This window comes from Canis aureus, chromosome 17 (genome assembly GCF_053574225.1).
Source record: "Canis aureus isolate CA01 chromosome 17, VMU_Caureus_v.1.0, whole genome shotgun sequence".
Taxonomy (NCBI): Eukaryota; Metazoa; Chordata; class Mammalia; order Carnivora; family Canidae; genus Canis; species Canis aureus.
Window position 1 is genome coordinate 51107864 of NC_135627.1, and position 17261 is coordinate 51125124.

General features: G+C 40.6%; 1 pseudogene across 14 annotated transcripts in view; it reads right to left on the reverse strand.

Annotated features, from left to right (window-relative positions):
• Positions 1–5059: 5059 nt before the first annotated feature.
• Positions 5060–17261, reverse strand: part of LOC144287968 (protocadherin-8 pseudogene) — a 121757-nt pseudogene continuing 109555 nt past the window's right edge. For 10 of the 14 annotated variants that reach the window (XR_013355889.1, XR_013355891.1, XR_013355887.1 and 7 more), the window contains 3 exons: positions 12418–12619; positions 12099–12317; positions 11696–11903 (listed from right to left, as the gene is read on the reverse strand). The product of XR_013355889.1 is annotated as a protocadherin-8 pseudogene, transcript variant X6 (transcript). Of the gene's footprint in view, positions 5240–7454; positions 7546–9713; positions 9856–11695; positions 11904–12091; positions 12318–12417; positions 12620–17261 lie in introns of those variants that run through there. The other 4 variants (XR_013355893.1, XR_013355895.1, XR_013355892.1 and 1 more) reach the window with 4 other exon arrangements.

Sequence of the window (17261 nt, forward strand, 5' to 3'; positions counted from 1 at the left end):
TCATCATTCAGAAAAATTTGAAAGCTAGATCTACCAGGCAAGTTTAGGTGTGAATTTCTCCAAGTTCGTTTTCTGAGCACATGAAATTTGATCTTCAAAATATCAAATTTATGCAGGAGACAGTCTGTGCTGAGCTGCATGCATATGTTGAAGTGCCAACAGGTCTGGCCAAAGAAAGAATGGCTGCCTGGGACCAGACATTGATGGGTTGGAGACATCTCAGCCTCCAAGGCTAGTTGACTCAAAACATGGTTGGCAGGAAGAAAACTTCTACTATATCCTTATCCTCTGCCTTCAGCATCTGTGTTCTATTTCCTAAGTTGTCAGTGGGCAGCCTGCTGGAACAAGATCCTAGTCTTCAAAAGGAATATGAAAAATTAGCATGCCAAATAACTGCCTCATTCCAATAAGAGGGCAGTTTGTGTATTTTGTAAGACAAGCTTGCTTCTCAATTCATGGGCCAGAGAAGAGTGCCCTACTCTGCTAGATAAATACCTGGAAGTTAATGTTTCGCTTACATCACCAGGTATGTTACTTTTGGGCTCCTTTTTTGCTAGTGCTTTTGCTTGTCATTGTCTGAAATCCATGGTTAATCAGTATATGTTGCATAAGTAAAGGGTGATTAGGGAAGAGGAATTGACAAGAAGGTCCTCTAAGGAGGTTTTCTGTCTATAGCTACAGAAATGCACTGCACAATTAAGAGTGTGTAGTCACAACTGTTATGGACTCAGTATAATACATAAGTGTGTTGAAGCCCACTACTCGCATCATGAGAGTGTCTCCTTGAAATGTGTGTAAATAAAGTGATCCTAAACATACTGACTCTACACAAAATGGTAAAGTAGTTTCATGTTTTATCTTCGGTGACCTTTCCCATCCCTAAATCCTCTATTAATTTATGGGATTCCCAATCTAAAGAGATAACTAGTGCCTCATGAAGCCCGCCCTTCCAGTCACAGAAGAAAGCTGTTCTGATACATTTGCACATTCACCAAGCAGATGTTGAACATCTAGTCTGTCCTAAGCAATGGGAACACAAAGAGCTCCTGTTCTCAAGTGGCCCAGAGTCTAGTGAGGGCAACAGAAATGTAAGCTGTCCTCTCCAGAGTTTCAACCCATAATAATCAGTCTCCCAATGGAAGGAAGACCAGGCTGCAGTGGGAAGCACATGGGAGAGCAGTTACTCAGACTGTGTGGGAGGCCTTTTTGAAACTGGAGATGATCTGGCTTACTCTGAAGGAAAAATTAGTGCTATAGCACAAAAATGTGCACAGTCACAGAGATGAGAGATGACTGTTGAATGTATACCCCGTCCCCTACAGCCAAGCACAGCCCACGGGAGTCCAGGCACTGGATTCTGGCCTGGAGTTCTGGGCTCTGCACACCTCAGACAGACCAGATCCCCAGGCCTGACCTCCATCACCTGATGTCCCAACCACTTTATGTCCTTCTGAAGATGCCCCAATCTCTCCCTTTTCTCCTCTACTCATTCAGTTAAAATTATGTTGACTATTACAGTCATTTGGATTCTTTGAATGAGCAGCATATCAGGAAAAGAAAAATGTAATGATGGTAAAACAATAATAAACAGTCCAGAGTATTATAGGAGATGGCATTTTAGTACCTCTCTGAATCCTCCACCCCTAGGAGGGAGGTGTGCTGATTCTTCCTGGTTCATCATGCAGAGAGATGGCGATAGTGAGAGGTCTAGCTAGCTTTCTGAGGCCCAGGCCGGCCTCCCACGCCTCACATGCAATCATTTCTGTGCTTTGAGCCGATGTTTCCAAGATCATGTGGTTGAATGCTACTCACTGCCTGACTACAAAATCCCAACTCTAGACTTCCTAATGGCAGGAAACAAAGGAGATACAGACTTTAAGAAACAATTTTTTCTTCCTAATTTCCAGGACTTGACCTATATGATTCCTGGGATGTCCCAGAGAGATCTGCATCACTTTCCCATTTTAGAAAGTTTGAGAACCATGGTGCTGGGAGAACTGGGAGTTGTGAAGGCAAGGGAAGGGAGCTAGATGTTTAGAATGACAGGGAAAGGGGACATGCAAAGGCACTGAGGCAGGGAGGATCATGTTGAGGCAGTGGGAAGAAGCCTCTGGTGACTGGAGTATAGCGCTGAAGCTGCAGAGGCGGGAAAGGGCCAAGCCAGTGCAGGCTTCACAAAGTAAAGGATGTGGACTCTATCCCACAAGCAACAGGTGGCCTCTGCAGGTTTCTAAGCAGGAGGGGAAGAAAACCAAGTTTGCATTGTGCAAAGATCACTCTAGCCACAGCGTGGACACTGCATTTCAAGGAGGAAGTATGGAACTGAGGAGACAGTCAAGGGGCCATTGCAGTCAGCAAAGCAAGAGGGGATGGTGGCCAGGGCCAGGTGGTGGCAGCAAAGAAGAGAAAATGAACACATGCACGAGTTCTCTAGGATATGGGACCCTCAACCTATCCTCCACATAGCAGCAAGATTTGAAAGCAGAATCAGATCCTACTTGTCCTCAACTTCTAATTCCTCAGTCTTCTCCATGCTGATGGGATGTCATCCAGAATCCTTAACACAACTGGTTCCTAGGGCTCCTCCTCACTCTCCACACTCCAGCCCCTAAAGGTCCCCTCCCCAGAGCAGGCTTCCTGGACCATCCAGGGGAAGTAGGGGTCCATACTATTACTGACCTCAGTACCTCATGTATGCCTTTCCCAGGCCCTAGAGCAATTTGTCATCCTTTGTTCTTCATTTCCTATCTCTTGCTTGTCTCTTCATGAAGAATTCATGAGAGCAGGAACCATGTCCGTCTTATTTACCCAGCACAGTGCCTGCCCTGGCATGTAGTGACCCCTCAATAAATACTTAGCACATTAACAAAGGAACTCATGTGGACACCTTGGGGTGCTCCAAGTTTCAGACAGGCACAGGAGGCTCAGCGGTGGTGACCTTCTCCAAGGACCACATTAGGTGGAAAATAATCATATTTTAGATGCAAAGGCTATAGATCAGCCTTATTTTTATTTCTCCTTTCTTCTTTCATTACTTCCCTGAGATTTTTTTTCCCCAAGGTAACAAGTTCAGAGCCAGTGGCCTGCAAACTCCCAGACAATGCACACAGTTCGTCAAATTGTCTTTTTCCAGTGCTGTTTGCTATAGCCATGTTTTGTTGCATTTCTTAAATGTTGCTAGGACAATGAAAAGACCACCCCATTTAACCAGATGACCGAAATACTGAAAGGTCAAATTCAGCTGCACTTTTATTATTGAGGAGATTTTTAGATCACTAAGGAACAGATCCTCTCCGATATCTATGGTTTTAATTAGTACTATTTCCTTTCACATTCTGGAGCACTTTCTATTTGCAACCTCACTTCCAATGAGTAATCTTTACCATCCTCCACAGAAGCCAAGGTTTAGAAAATTGTATAATCCCTATATTCTAACTCAGGCGACTGAAGCAGAGAGAGATTACCTTTGCCAAGAAAGAGAGTGGTTTTATGGCTGAATCGGTTTCAAATTCAGAGTGTATTCCAAGCTTTCAACACTCTACTAATGAACTGTGTACTATTTTCATTTCTGTTTGCTTACGTGAGTATTTACCAAGCCACTGGCATCATATAAGATCAGTATCCAAGCTACAAAGGCTTTTCAAATTGCTAACAGCAGACATAGTTCAGACTTTAAGTACCGAGAAGCAACTGGGAACAGCTGCTTTTGAATCAGAAATAAATCTAAGCAATACTCCAATATAGCAAAAGGAGGAAAAAGACCTTGTCTCATTAAATAGCTAACAGGAGAGTGTATCTGATAGTAAAACCTTGGCAGAACATAAGATACCTGTTTACTGCCAAATTCTAGTCACACAACATTAAGGTTACCTATTTAAGCACGGAGCACTGGCTTCTCATCATATATAATTCTATCAAGGAGTCTCCCTTGTGAATCTTAGTTGCCTTTAGAGCGAGCAGAAATACTATTGCCAAGATAACCAGGACCCAACCTCACAGGGATTTGTAGATAAAAATTAATCCCTCGAATTGTGCCCAGAAGCAAATCAGTGACTAATGGAGACTAGCAAGCAAAGGCATAACTAACCTCTTGGCGCCTGTCACCGCCAAAGCTTCTGAATAATTTTCCAGGGTAGCTCCTTAGTAGGGCACATAGACAAAATCCCATCCGAGCATTAGAAACAGGAACTATACGGGCATGGGCTACTTATTTTTCGTTTATCCTTTGTCATGGCCCTCCTCCAATAATTGTCTTTGAGTGTCATGAGATTGTTATGGGGTGACCAACTCTTGCCCAGTGAAAAGGTAATTTTTTTACTTTTCCGAAGCCAAAAGGTAATTTTAAGAAAAATTCTGGGGGAAAATATCCCCCGTGGGGATCTTTTTAATCAAGAAGCACAACATTTCCCATATAAATGTTGCATAGGGACTGCCATGAAAATAATCCATTAAGTAAAATATTCCAAAATCGAATCTAATAAAGCTGGATAGAAAAATCCGTTCTTCTACTTTGGAATAGAATGTATAATAAAACTAGGGAAATGTTCACATGGCACTAAAGTCTACAAGCCTAGTGTAATCCAGAGCACTCATAGAAAAAAAAAAGCAGGAAGAAAGAAGAATTAAGAAATGAGAAAATAGAAGGGTGATAGCATTCTAACATGGCCACGATCACTAGATCCACCTTCGAACAAAAGAAATAGAAAATCAATTGAGTTAGAGAGATGTCAGGATGGAACAATTATTCATGGCTAATTACTTTTTAAAAGATGATGACAATGGGTTAGTTTTCCCTGATATTGATGAAGGAAAACCTTTGGGGAAATCATTAGCAAAGGTGAGCGAGGATATGAATTATTCTCTGGGATGTTGGGAGGCAAAGAAGATGGAAAAATAAGTAAAATTCTAGTACAGTCTAGTGAAGGTCATCAAGACAACGGAGCTGATACTAAAAATTACCGTTTTCTAAAATCCAAACCTGTCATCAATATGCCTCACGGTGAATTATTTCCCAGAACAGATGATTTGTTATGAAATGTTCAGCAACTCACCAGACAAATGACTTTAAATAATTTTATTCAGTAGTACATTCTGAAAGGCAAGATTACATGTAGTTGTTCTACCTATAAATTAAGAATCCTTTTAAAACTATTAGTACCGCTTTAACAGGTGCTCTTAGGTTCGGCTTCAGACAGGTTGGTGGTAGTGCAGGGATACTGGTTCACAGAACAGAGTTTGCCTGAAAAAAAAAAAAAAAAAAGACCTTGGTAGTATTCACAGGCCATTTCTGAATATAGGTTAATTATAGATTATAGCCCAGAGCTGTGATCAAAGACCATGCGCCTTTGTTAGAAATGAACAGACTACAAGATGGTCCATTCGTTTCCATCACCATTAAATGCCTGAAAATAATAGGAGCAGACACATATCAAAGAAAACCCTTCCCCTTGGCTATGGTGAGGTAAAGGCTGTTTATCACACACAAGAGTGTTCGGCAACCCCTCTGTAAATTCTCTGTCCAAAATATGCATACGTGTACATAAATGAACCTGTTTGTGAGCAAGGCTGTATCAATGAACTCATGTGTGCCCCCCTAAAAGGAGGTCCCTCCAAGAACCATTTACCGTTGACTGGTATGTAGACACACTTTGAACAGAAAGTATGTGTTTACTGCTCTGGTCAAAAGCATGGTGAACAAAATAAAGACCATTAGCTAGCTTCCAGTCATCCAGTCTTTGATACTAAAACTTGAATCAATTACTGGGACAACAGGGTTAATTCCCACTTGGATGGGAACTTATGTATCTTGACTGGCTGAAGTCACAGTTGAACATCCTAGTTTGAAATCACATTTAAGTGAGTTGATCAAGCATTTTAGCACTGTCTCCTGTCTGGTCTGCCTCTCCTGGGTTCACTCCCCACTACTCCAGATTGACCTGTTTGCTGTCTTTCCACTCAATCCCAACACTTGGCCACGTTCTGCTGACACATGTTTAATATTGTCAATGGCTCCTCCTGCAGCATGTTCCCTCGCCCTTCCTCCCCACATATGTCTCTTACAGACCTGTACATACTTCTCCTTCCCTCATAGGTATCATAGCTTATTTAGACCTCATTTATCCAGCACAACTCAGGACGTCTACCTTGAATGCAGCAGCCCACAGTGAGCTCACCATTCTCCGATAGTTCACACTGTCAGTCTTGACATTTCTCTTACTACTCGTGATTACGTGTCTTTAATAATTATGTCAGTTGTAAACTGCTTAAAAGCAGGCCAATGAGTAACATATATTTGTGTCCTTAAAAATGATAGCATCCTATCTTCTTTATAGCAGGTACTTAAACAGGGTTTTGATTCATGAATGGATTGAGTTTAAATGGTCCAGACTGTTTCTTCAGATTTTATGTGGAGAAATTAGCCTATAAGCAGATGGCATCCATATAAGCAAACAAGATGAATTTCTGTTAACCATAATGTATATGCCAGAAATTCTACATCATGATGTCGCGAGACAATAGAATTAATCTTAGTGAAGTAAACAATGTGAAGAACAAAATATAGAAAGCAATTTTCATTACCTTGGGTAAAATTTCTCTTTATTAGGAGAATTATTTTCAGTTTGGAAATTTGACAATCAAGAAAACGGGTAACTACATGTGAATTCTCCTTTTATTATACATATTTAAGAATTTTCATTCATTGCTTTCTAGGAAAGATGTTAAGAAAGAGGAGAAGATGAAGACAGAAGCAGAATAAAGTCTTTCAGTGAAAGATAATTGCAATGAGACCACTCTTGCCTTCTTTTTAAAAACACATCTGGAAGTTGAAAGAAAAAAACGGAAGAGATAGGAGAGGGGGGGTGTTAGACTCAAACATTCCCAAACATGGACATAGAGTATAATGAAACAGCTCACTCCAATTGCAAAGTCTCAGCAAACATTTTTGGAAACAGCCACTAGTCTTTCCTCTCCTTAAATATGTGACTGTTCCGCTGCCTCATGGAAGGACATTATACGTCAACAAAGAGAAAAAAAGCCCTCTTTTATCATCCTAACAGAGTCAAGGCATCAGTGGGATTAAACTGTCGTAGTCCACACAGATTCCCAAAACTGGCACTCTGTTCTCAACTCCATAAGAAAATGCAGCATGTCTATTTGTGAATGTATGTTATAAACACTTCTGATACCTTCTGTGAAAATGCCCTATAACTAGCTAAGGGCATTGATTTTTCAGACCTTTGGAAGTGTTGAGAAGACCTCGGGCAGCCTCTCTCCCCAACAAAGGAATGATTACTCTGATAATTCTTCCAACAGAATATTTTAAGATTATGCTTCCATTGTAGCATGTGTGTTTAAACTCAACTCAACTAGTTATATGGGCATCTCGAGGGCTCTTAAAAATACAGAAAAAGTCGAAGTAAAATTCCACAAGAATTCAGATAAAAGAAAATTACCTTTCTTCTTTGGAGAGTGTTTTTAGAGAGTTTGAAAAAGGACATTGATGGATTCCTCCAGACGAAGGCTTAAGAGGTAATAGTATCTGAGCTGGGTGGAAAAAAAGACAAGAAGATGCTGAAGTGTTCCCAACATATTCTGCTGATGCTTTAAGTTCCACCCTGTAGTAATTGGAATGGATTTCATTACAAGAAGTTTTTACCCACTCACACCAACTGCATCCTTATAAGAGTGATGGAGACTAAGTGTATCTGTTATGACCATTACCATCACCGTCTCCAGGGAAACAGCCCAAGAAAGTTATCAAAGCAGTAAAAGTAGAGGAGGAAAGAATACAGCGCTGCCAGCAAACTCAACACTCCAAAATACTTGAAGCTTTAAATTAAATAAATAACAAAACTCACACAATTCCACTTAAATAATCATGAGGGGGAATAAAAGCCTTCGTTCCTTTTCTATTTCAAAGATTTTAGCACTAAAAAACAGCCGATTTCCCTTGAAAAACATTATTCATATTCTTTATTTCTTCAAATAATATAGAGCCTCAATAAGATTGTCAAGCACAGTGCATTTTAAGGTGCAGGTAAAGTTAAAATTAGTTGTGAACACGCATAATTCATCTATCATAAGTCCTTTAAATACAATAATTATTTATGCTTCTTTCATGGTTCTATTTTAGCCTCCGAAGGTATGTGGCTAAATCATACACAGGCAAGATACTTTATAGAAATCCATTATATATGTATAATGGCAAAATTCCCATCCCCAACCCCCAAGTGAGATGTACATTTCCTTCTTGTCCGGGGCTGTCTGAAATTCATGGGCTCTCATCACAACATGATAAGTAATTTGAAGGGCAAAGGGGTAAAGGGTGGTTTTAGCTGGTGGATATTTTTCTAGTCTTTTTGTCCTCAGTCTAACTTATTTGGAGACAGTCTCCTACTTTATAGTCCCTGTTTAATGAGGAACGAGAGAGCTCTCTAAATCCATACTATTCAAGTCAAGGGTACATGCAAGGAAACACAGCTAATTCTATCCTACATTCTCTAGATCCAGTATTGTCCAACATGCACCATGTTGCTCACAGGGCTTCATGGAATTAGCCAAGCCTAAGCAATTCCAGATCTAGTTGCAGTTGACCAATTGCACCTGGTTTGTACTTCCCACCTTAATTTTCTAAGTTAGATTAAAAAAAAATCAAGCTTAACAAATGCTAGAAGAGTCACCAGACTATGGAGAGGAACAAAATGGGAGTTATGTTTTAAAAACTCTAAGTCACAGGTGGTTCTGAGTATGTATTACATAACCTGGACAGGTTGAGATCTGATGCAATAGACTCCCATTCTCTGCTCAGCCCCCATCTAATTCAGGCAAACAGAAGCTCCAATCTTCTGGCAGGGATGGGAAAGGTGAAGACTCTCTTACCTCCCAGAAAATAGAGGGGAACTCTGTCTAGGGGAGAGAGGGAGGGAGGGCAAGGTCAGGAGTCCCCATCCCTGAAACTCTCTGAACCCAGAGTTCATTCCTTCTGCATTTCTAGAGTACTCCTCCTCTTTAAATATCCATGTCCTCAAATGCTACTCTCAGTCCATTCTCTTCTCACTTCCCTAATTACCCTCAGAACAAGTCCAGACTCTTGGCTCCAACAACCAGGGAAGATTCCAGTTTTGTGAGGGCAGAAACTTACATAATTAAGCAAAAGGATGCAAAATTGCAAATACAAAGTTAGGTATGAAAGCGAATGCCTATTACAAATGAATAAACCAACCCGGAAATAAAAAGCAGATATAAACCCATAAATACAGAGGACAACCTGATGGCTGCCAGAGAACAATCTGATGGGAGGGGGTTGGGAGGATGGGTGAAAGGGAGTGGGAGATACCGGCTTCCAGTTACAGAATGAGGAAGTCGTGGGGATGAAGGGTACAGCATAGGAAACACAGTCAATGGCTTTGTAGTAGGGCTGTGAGGTGAGAGATGGGAGCTAAACTTGTAGTGAGCATGGCATAAGGTAGAGAGTTGTGGAATCACTATGTTGTACACCTGAAACCAATGTAACATTGTGTGTCAACTACACTTCAATTAAAAAACATTTTTAAAAGAAAGTGCATGTTTATTAAGAATACCAAAAAACCTAGAGCATATGAATAGCTAGACCACAGTGGCCCTAGTTGCTCCCCATCAGGCCCTTTCCACTGCCATAGAATATAGATCTGCTGCTGGCACTGCTGTGACTCCTGCCCTACTCTCACACCTACCAGTCTCCATTTTTTGTGTGACCGTGCTTTAGAAAATCACCTCTTTCATAAATAAGGTGCTTGGTTAGTTGAGAGATTTCACTGATGCTTATGAGTCTTTTGTGCATTATTTCATTAAGCTTTTCCATAGTCTGGTTGATACCTGAAAGAGGAAATGAACCCAGTTATATCTGGTATTACAATTGGAAAAAATTATTAAAAAGTAAAAACCCTTTAGACGAATCTTCAGGTTTCTTTTTCCCAAGCATTTTGATTTGGTTAGTATTACATATACTTCTTTACCATAACCACATGAAAAAAAATGAATTTTATTTTAATAGCCCCACCATTGCTCTTTAAAATGCACATAGATTTGCAAGATAGACAAAATAGAGACTACAAATTACTCTCAGTAGTTAAAATTCAATTGCATTGATGAAATTATGGAAAAGGGTTCATTTTCTGGTGCTGTCTTTGGGCTTTTTGAAATCCTGGTTGCTGGCTTACTCCCTAATTTGGTAATTTGCAATAGGTTTCCCAGTCATTAGTGCAAATTAGCGAGGTTTAGCTATAATGTGAATATTAATACCTTCATTTAGAACCATTCCACGTGCCCTCGCCGGGTTTCTAAGGACAAGTTGTTTTTTTTTAAACCTTGGAGAAAGGCTGTATGAAATACATGAATATAATGTTTATGAAAAGGCATTTGATAACCAATGCATTATTTTTCACCTTCTATGAATAAAATGTCAGTGACTTTGGTAATATTGTATTTTAAAAGCCCAAGGACTGGCAGACAGCCCCGTGCACATATCGTGCTATATTAAAGGAATATTGGTCCTTGGCTAGAAAGGATTTTCTAGCCCAGCCTGAGCAATAACCACTTGATCACACATCTCGCCTGTGTCTAAGCTCCCGACAGCAGAGTATGTGCCTCTCATTTGCTGGCTCCAAGCCCTCCACTCAGCATCCTGCATAGTCACTGGGGCCATGCGCCTTCAGCTGCATGACCTCGGGGGCACACTGGAGAAATGTTGCCTTCTGTCCATGACCCTTTTAAGACTCTTTAATGCCTTCCCAAGTTGTCACCATAGTATTCCCTTGCTTTCATAATTCTCCCTGACAACCACTCCTCCTGATGCCTGCTTCACAGCAGGGCTCTAATTCAAGTGCATGCTGGAGACCACCACCATCAGTGTCTTTTTTTTCCAATACAAGTAACATTGGGACTTTGCCTCTGAACACACCCAAACTAGCAACTTAATAGCTAAAGATGACCCTCTTAGCCCTGGTACCTGGCCTGTTGCCTTGCCTGACTCAGGCCACAGAGAATCCCAAAGTTTCCTTTTCCTCTCTTTCCTAAACATGGCATTATTTAAATTTAACACTTGTCATCAATCAGCTTGGAGGCAAGAATGATCGCATGAAATGGTGTCCTCATGAAAAAGAAAGATACATTTATCAGCCGAGACCTCAAAATAAGACAGCAAGATGGATGGTGGGATGAGAAATCAGTGTTCCTTATTTTTCGGAATTATATCACCTCCCACTTATGGTTGTAATATTCCTGAATCTTGAGCTCTGGATTTGAATCTGTGAGTCTCTGACACATCTTGGATTCTCAGCTCCCTAATTTATAAAATGAGGATAATAAGATTACCTCACAAGGCTATAGTAAGGACTATAAGGACTAAGACACAAAATATCTAAAATACCTAACACAGCCTGGCACATGGTCAGGCTCAAATCAATAATGACACTATTTCCATAACTGAAATCATTATTAAAATGGTATGTGTCAAAAAAAATAAATAAAATAAAATGGAATGTGTCTGAACATCCTGGACCTTGTTGGGGCCCTGGGGATGATTACCAGTGAATAGTCGTTGACATGGTTTAGGATCCAAACCTATAAAGGGATTCTGACCAGAAGTAGCATGGTCTACAAAGAGCCAGAGGGACAAGACTACTCTGGCTTCTTTCAGAAAAGACAAGACTCAAAAAACAGGATGATCATCTAATACTGAATCCAAAGGGCCAGGCACAGGAAATTTTAGGGCCAAGATCTCTGAGTTGCGAAGGAGATGGGATTAGGACAAGAACAGGTGGGAAGCAGGGAGCAGCCATCGTAAACCTCAGACACAGGTAGGTATTTCCAGCTCATCCCTCTGAGCCAGGGGCGCTTGGGAATGTGAAGTAGGCAAACAGGGTCTGAAACAGAACACAGAGCACAGGATGTAAGAGCTAAGAACACCTTTAACCCATCTGAGCTATTTTTAAAAAGCTGCATAAATACTATTCTAATACTACCACCTTTGAAAAACACCTGTGTTCAAAGCCTGTCTACCTGAAAGACCACATTTTCTGAACAGCAGTTCTATTTCCTGAAAATCAGGCACCTGTTACCTGAAGTGACAGTCCCTGCTGTGTGAAGGCAGTCATCAGATCCAACAGCTGTGTCTTCTTGAACTCTGCAGCAAAATGACCCTGTGCGGGCAGTAGGACTCTGTAGAGTGCCCTCTGAGTCATCTTGGTGACCCTCTCCAGCTGCAGTCAGCCTGTCAGTAGCCTTTATTGGGCACTTGTCCTCAGGGCAGTAGACAGTCCCATGAACCAATGTGGTCTCTTTCCAAGACAGAACAAGATATTATCTCCTCTACACTAATGTGTATGGGCACCCCCCTCATAAAGTTAAAGACCCTTCTCCCCACCCAGTCTCCCTTACACTTCACGACTTCCCTACAGCCACCATCCCAGTGCATCTGTAAATTCTTAATACGTCAGCATGACACAACTTCTTTTTAGACTCCTCCTGCTGTTCTTGGAATTCATTGGACCCTTTCCCCTCAAGTTAATGCACACTTTCTCCTGGTCAACATGCACCCACTTCAAAACTTCATTTCCAGTGTAGTGTTTAACAGCTGAGTCTAGGGATGAAAAAAAGAGAGAGGAGAAAAAGCAAGTGTGAGCCTCATGAAAAGGGAAAATCAGAACAGATTGCAATGAAGCTAAACTGTCTATTCATTTGAATCAAATGCTATAAATTTCTAAGCATAATGTTTGACAGTAAACTGTCATCAAAGCAACAGACTCATTATAAAAATGCTAAGGGTATATAAATCTCATTGACTGCTTATCATTAACTGTGCGGGGTGCTGATAGGAAATGCCTGGTTATAATTTATATTTCACTAATAAGGTCCATTTTAGAGTATAGCTGTCAAATCTATTACTCACCTTTCTCCAGTTTTATAGTTGTTCTGGACAGCACTGAAATTGAATGTTAAAAGTGTGGTTTCAAGCATTATCATTTGCTCTAATATCTCATCCCTGCATATTGAAGCTTGCCTCACCTCTAATCAGAACTCAACAGCTAGATTGTTTTTCAGAAAGTAAACCAGAGAGAGAGACCAGAGACAGAAACATTCTCTTGAAAAGGAAGGATTTTAGACCCACTTTCAAAACTTAAAAGGCAAAATGAAATTAAAATATTGGCAGTCCAATTATTCCATTATTCCAACATGTTATCAGCATTAATGATAATCCTTTATCTTTTTGGCTGTGATGAAAAAACTTGCCAGTAAGTTACTATGATATGGTAGGTGCAACATTAGACATTTCTACTTAGGTTGTCACATTTATATCTAGGCTGGTATTCAAGGGGCTCAAAGCAGTTTATCTGAGTATTAGACCATGTCCTCATGATCTCACAGATCAGGAAAAAAGTTATTGGTCCCTATAGATGCTATTTAAGACAGGGAACATGACCAGGGAAAATATTAATACAAATACCCAAACAAAGCAACATATGGTTTAACTTCCAGCATACTTTAGAGCCCCTATTCTTGATATACCAAACACTTAAAAAGGAAAAAACCAACTCTGTAAACTTTCAGAGAAAATGTTTTCATATTTTTGTCATATGATAAATGGAGTGATAATGTTACATCGCCAGTGCACCAGTTCTTACTTACTGGAGGCTTCCAGTGAGTATTCTATCAAGGAATAGAAAAGAGTGCCTAGAATGCACCACCCTAATATGTTGAGCAAGGATACAAATTGAAGGCCCCAGTGAGAGCTAAGCTTCACCAAAACATTAAACCAATGAAGGATAGGTTCCTAGCAATCAAATCACAGACCTCCTCAGTCAGAACCATCAATGAATTGAGGAGTCCAAGTGGGAAAGACCAAAGAGAAGGCCCAGGGGGTGATGAACTGCTGTCCCCAGCCAGTTGGTTTTGACTATGAAAAGCTTCCTTCTTAGTGGACACACCCTCTGTGTGTTATAAAGCAGCTTTATGAGCTATCCCTGACACATAGGAGTACGTGAAAGTGAGAAGCTAGCGAAGCTACAGCACCACACACAGCAGCATGTTCTCGGAGTCTGCTCCCTGCACTCCTTCTCAGATATCTAGTAACTAATGCCAATGTTTGCAGTACAAGCTAGAACCGGGTTATACTGATTTCTGCTACCATGGGTCTGGGTTCCCAGTCCCCCAATTAGATAATTCAGTTCAAAACCACTATCCTAGATTATGGATAAATTAGTTGTCAGTGTCATCATCAATGCATAGTGTCCGTACCCTACCACCACTTCCTTCTGAAATTTGCTGTAACTCTCCAGAAGCTTCCCCTTTGGTGACAGCTCTTTAACCAGAAACTTAAGGATGTCTACCAGATGCCCCTCTATTATTTTCTCTAATCTTTTGACGGTTCTTCCTCTCTGGTCCATACAACCACCTAGCACTTAGCTTGTCACTCCCCCGTCTGCCATAAATCCTCATCTACCCTATCCCGTTTAGTCTTCTCTTCAGCTTTTTAGTGAGATGAAAATCGCTCGGGGGCATTCAGTCAACCTGAATGAGATCCTGCCTCAAACTTCAGATTTGTAACCTGGAAGGAAGTCCCTTAACTTCTCTGAGCCAACTTCCACATTAGGAAAATGAACATGGAAACCTGACCCAGTAAAACCCCTTCTCAGATATGTTCAATAGTTCACATGTGCTGAGGGAAGAGTCCTGGCTCCTTCCACTCACATCTGGCAGTCTCAAGGGCACAACCAACTTTCATAGGCACTCAAGGGAAGCCACAGGCATATGGCTAGAGATGTGCAGTGGATACTCTCACTGCCCTTTGTTACAACCTCTGCCTTGATTTAAAAACAAAAAAGACAAAGACAAACAGAAACCTTGACTATCTGTGCCCCACCTAGCCCACAGTCTCCTCCCCACTCTTGACAAACACCACACTGGAACCCTCTGCAATACTGAGCAATTAGACTCTCTTTTGCTACAGACTCTGGTACATTTTCCCCTTGCTCCAGTGCTTTTGTTATTTGTTTAAACTTGTAATCATCTGTCAAGTCTCAATTCAAATTCTATTCCATCAAGAAAACTCCCCTGATACCCCAGGCAAACTGTGGTTCTCCACACCCATGTTCTTTCTGTAGTTTAAACAGCCGTTACAGCAGTTGTCATTGGTGTTTATCTGCAAGTCTGTCAAACTCCTTCAGGAGCTGTCTCTTGATCTCACCTCCAGGATGTGTGCAGTACCCAGCACAGTGTAGCTGCTCAATAAATGTTAGAAGAATAAATAAATGTGGGGCACCTGGGTAGCACAGTCAGTTAAGCACCCAACTCTTTGTTTCAGCTCAAGTTGTCATCTTCCGGTCTTGGATCAAGCCCTGCATCAGGCTCCGCACTCAACACAGAGTCTGCTTCTCTCTCTCTCTCTCTCTCTCTCTCTCTCTCTCTCTCTCTCTCTCTCCCCTTCTGCCCCTTCCTGTGTTTTCTCTCTCTCCGAAATAAATAAATCTTTAAAAAAAATAAGAATAAATGAATGTTACCATTTTCTTCTATAAAACCTCTCCAAAAACTTCATAAAGAATCAACTCTTATTCAATTTTGTAGCCACATATATATGGCTCATACTTTCTTCTGTCTACAATAAGGGCTGAATAACAATTTATCCAAATCAACCTATACTGATGCAACTTCACCTAGAAATACATCGAAATTGGCCATATGTGTGAGGTCCACCTGACCCTTATGGAGTTAAAGAGGATCAAACTCTCCAAGCATCTAATGCACATTCAGTGGAGTAACTAATGTCTTGAGGAGGGAATAGAGGTAAAAAGATGAAAAAACACCAATTCAGAGGCCCTTAGAATCACTGAGCTTTACACAGGACAAGACTCTGCTGTTTACCAGACATTTCTTTCACTAAGGTGAAAAAGCACATACCATAAAATCCATGTCCGTGGTTGGAAAAAAAAAATGCAATACATATATATCATGGATGGAGAAGTGATGGCATGATTTTGTTAAATGGAAGCAAATACATATAGGGGCATCTAGTGGCTCAGTCACTTCAGGGTCTGACTCATGATTTCAGCTCAGGTCATGATCTCAGGGTCATGAGCTAAAAGCCCTGGTGTGCAGCTCCACACTCAGCAGGGAGTCTGCTTGAAGATTCTCTCCCTCAGCTTCTCCCCGCCACTTGCACATATGCGCTCTCTCTCTCTCAAATAAAAAAAAGTAAATGCATATATAAACTATCCAACTAAATGCTTGTAGGTGGTCTAATCTAGCCAACAGTACAGCTGGAATTAATAAGCAGTGTTAATGTGACAAGCAGCGCAACTAGAATAAATAATCTTCCTCCTAATTTAACTCCATATTATCATAAACTAGTAAGAGTATGCAGTTCAACCACAAATGCCAAGATAACAATAGTCCCACAAAGTACTCCTGAATCTCCAGACATACTAAGCAAAGAAAAGCAATTTTTATTTTTTGCTGATAAATGGTTTAATCAAACCTAACAGATGAGGCAATACATTTTGAGAACACTTTGTTGTTCAGATCGTGGGGTCAGTAATTTTATTTGTTGCAAACACATTACAGTGAAACTGAGTGTGCATTGGGGGACGAGGTGGTAAGGAGGAGTGACATAAATTTTCTGCAAAAGGTAGTATATTCTATCTAGAAAATATTTTATATTTCAAACATGCTATAAGCAGAAAGAGGCATAGGAATTGATAATTTTCCTGTGACTTTGTAGAAAGGGAATAAAATAGCAATGCAAAATCATACCTCTCCAAAAAAAAAATCAAAGCATTAAAGTAATAAAGGAATAGATGTTATATTTCAATATAGCGTTTCAAATTCAACATATCCTATATGTGGTCTGGGGTCACCTTGGGCAAATGTCACTAAAAATAACGACCAGATAGGTCACTGTTGTGTCATTTGTACAATTCATTTCTGTAAAAGAAATGATCCCAGGCTACATTTTAGGAAGACACCACTTTCTGTGGCCAGCCAGCCCTGCACCCCAGCCATGAGCTTCCAACATTTGCAGCTGTGCACCATGTACTTGCAGATTTGCTTCATGTTCCTGCACAGGTCTTTTTAATATGCTTGAGAGCAGACACTTTCAAAACTATACCAACTATAACTTTTAGTAGAAAAATTCAGCCTGTGTTCATATAACATTGCTACAGGATAATGGTAATCATTCACATTTGCAGAACACTAGTGGCTTTCAGATTGCTCTTATACCCACTATC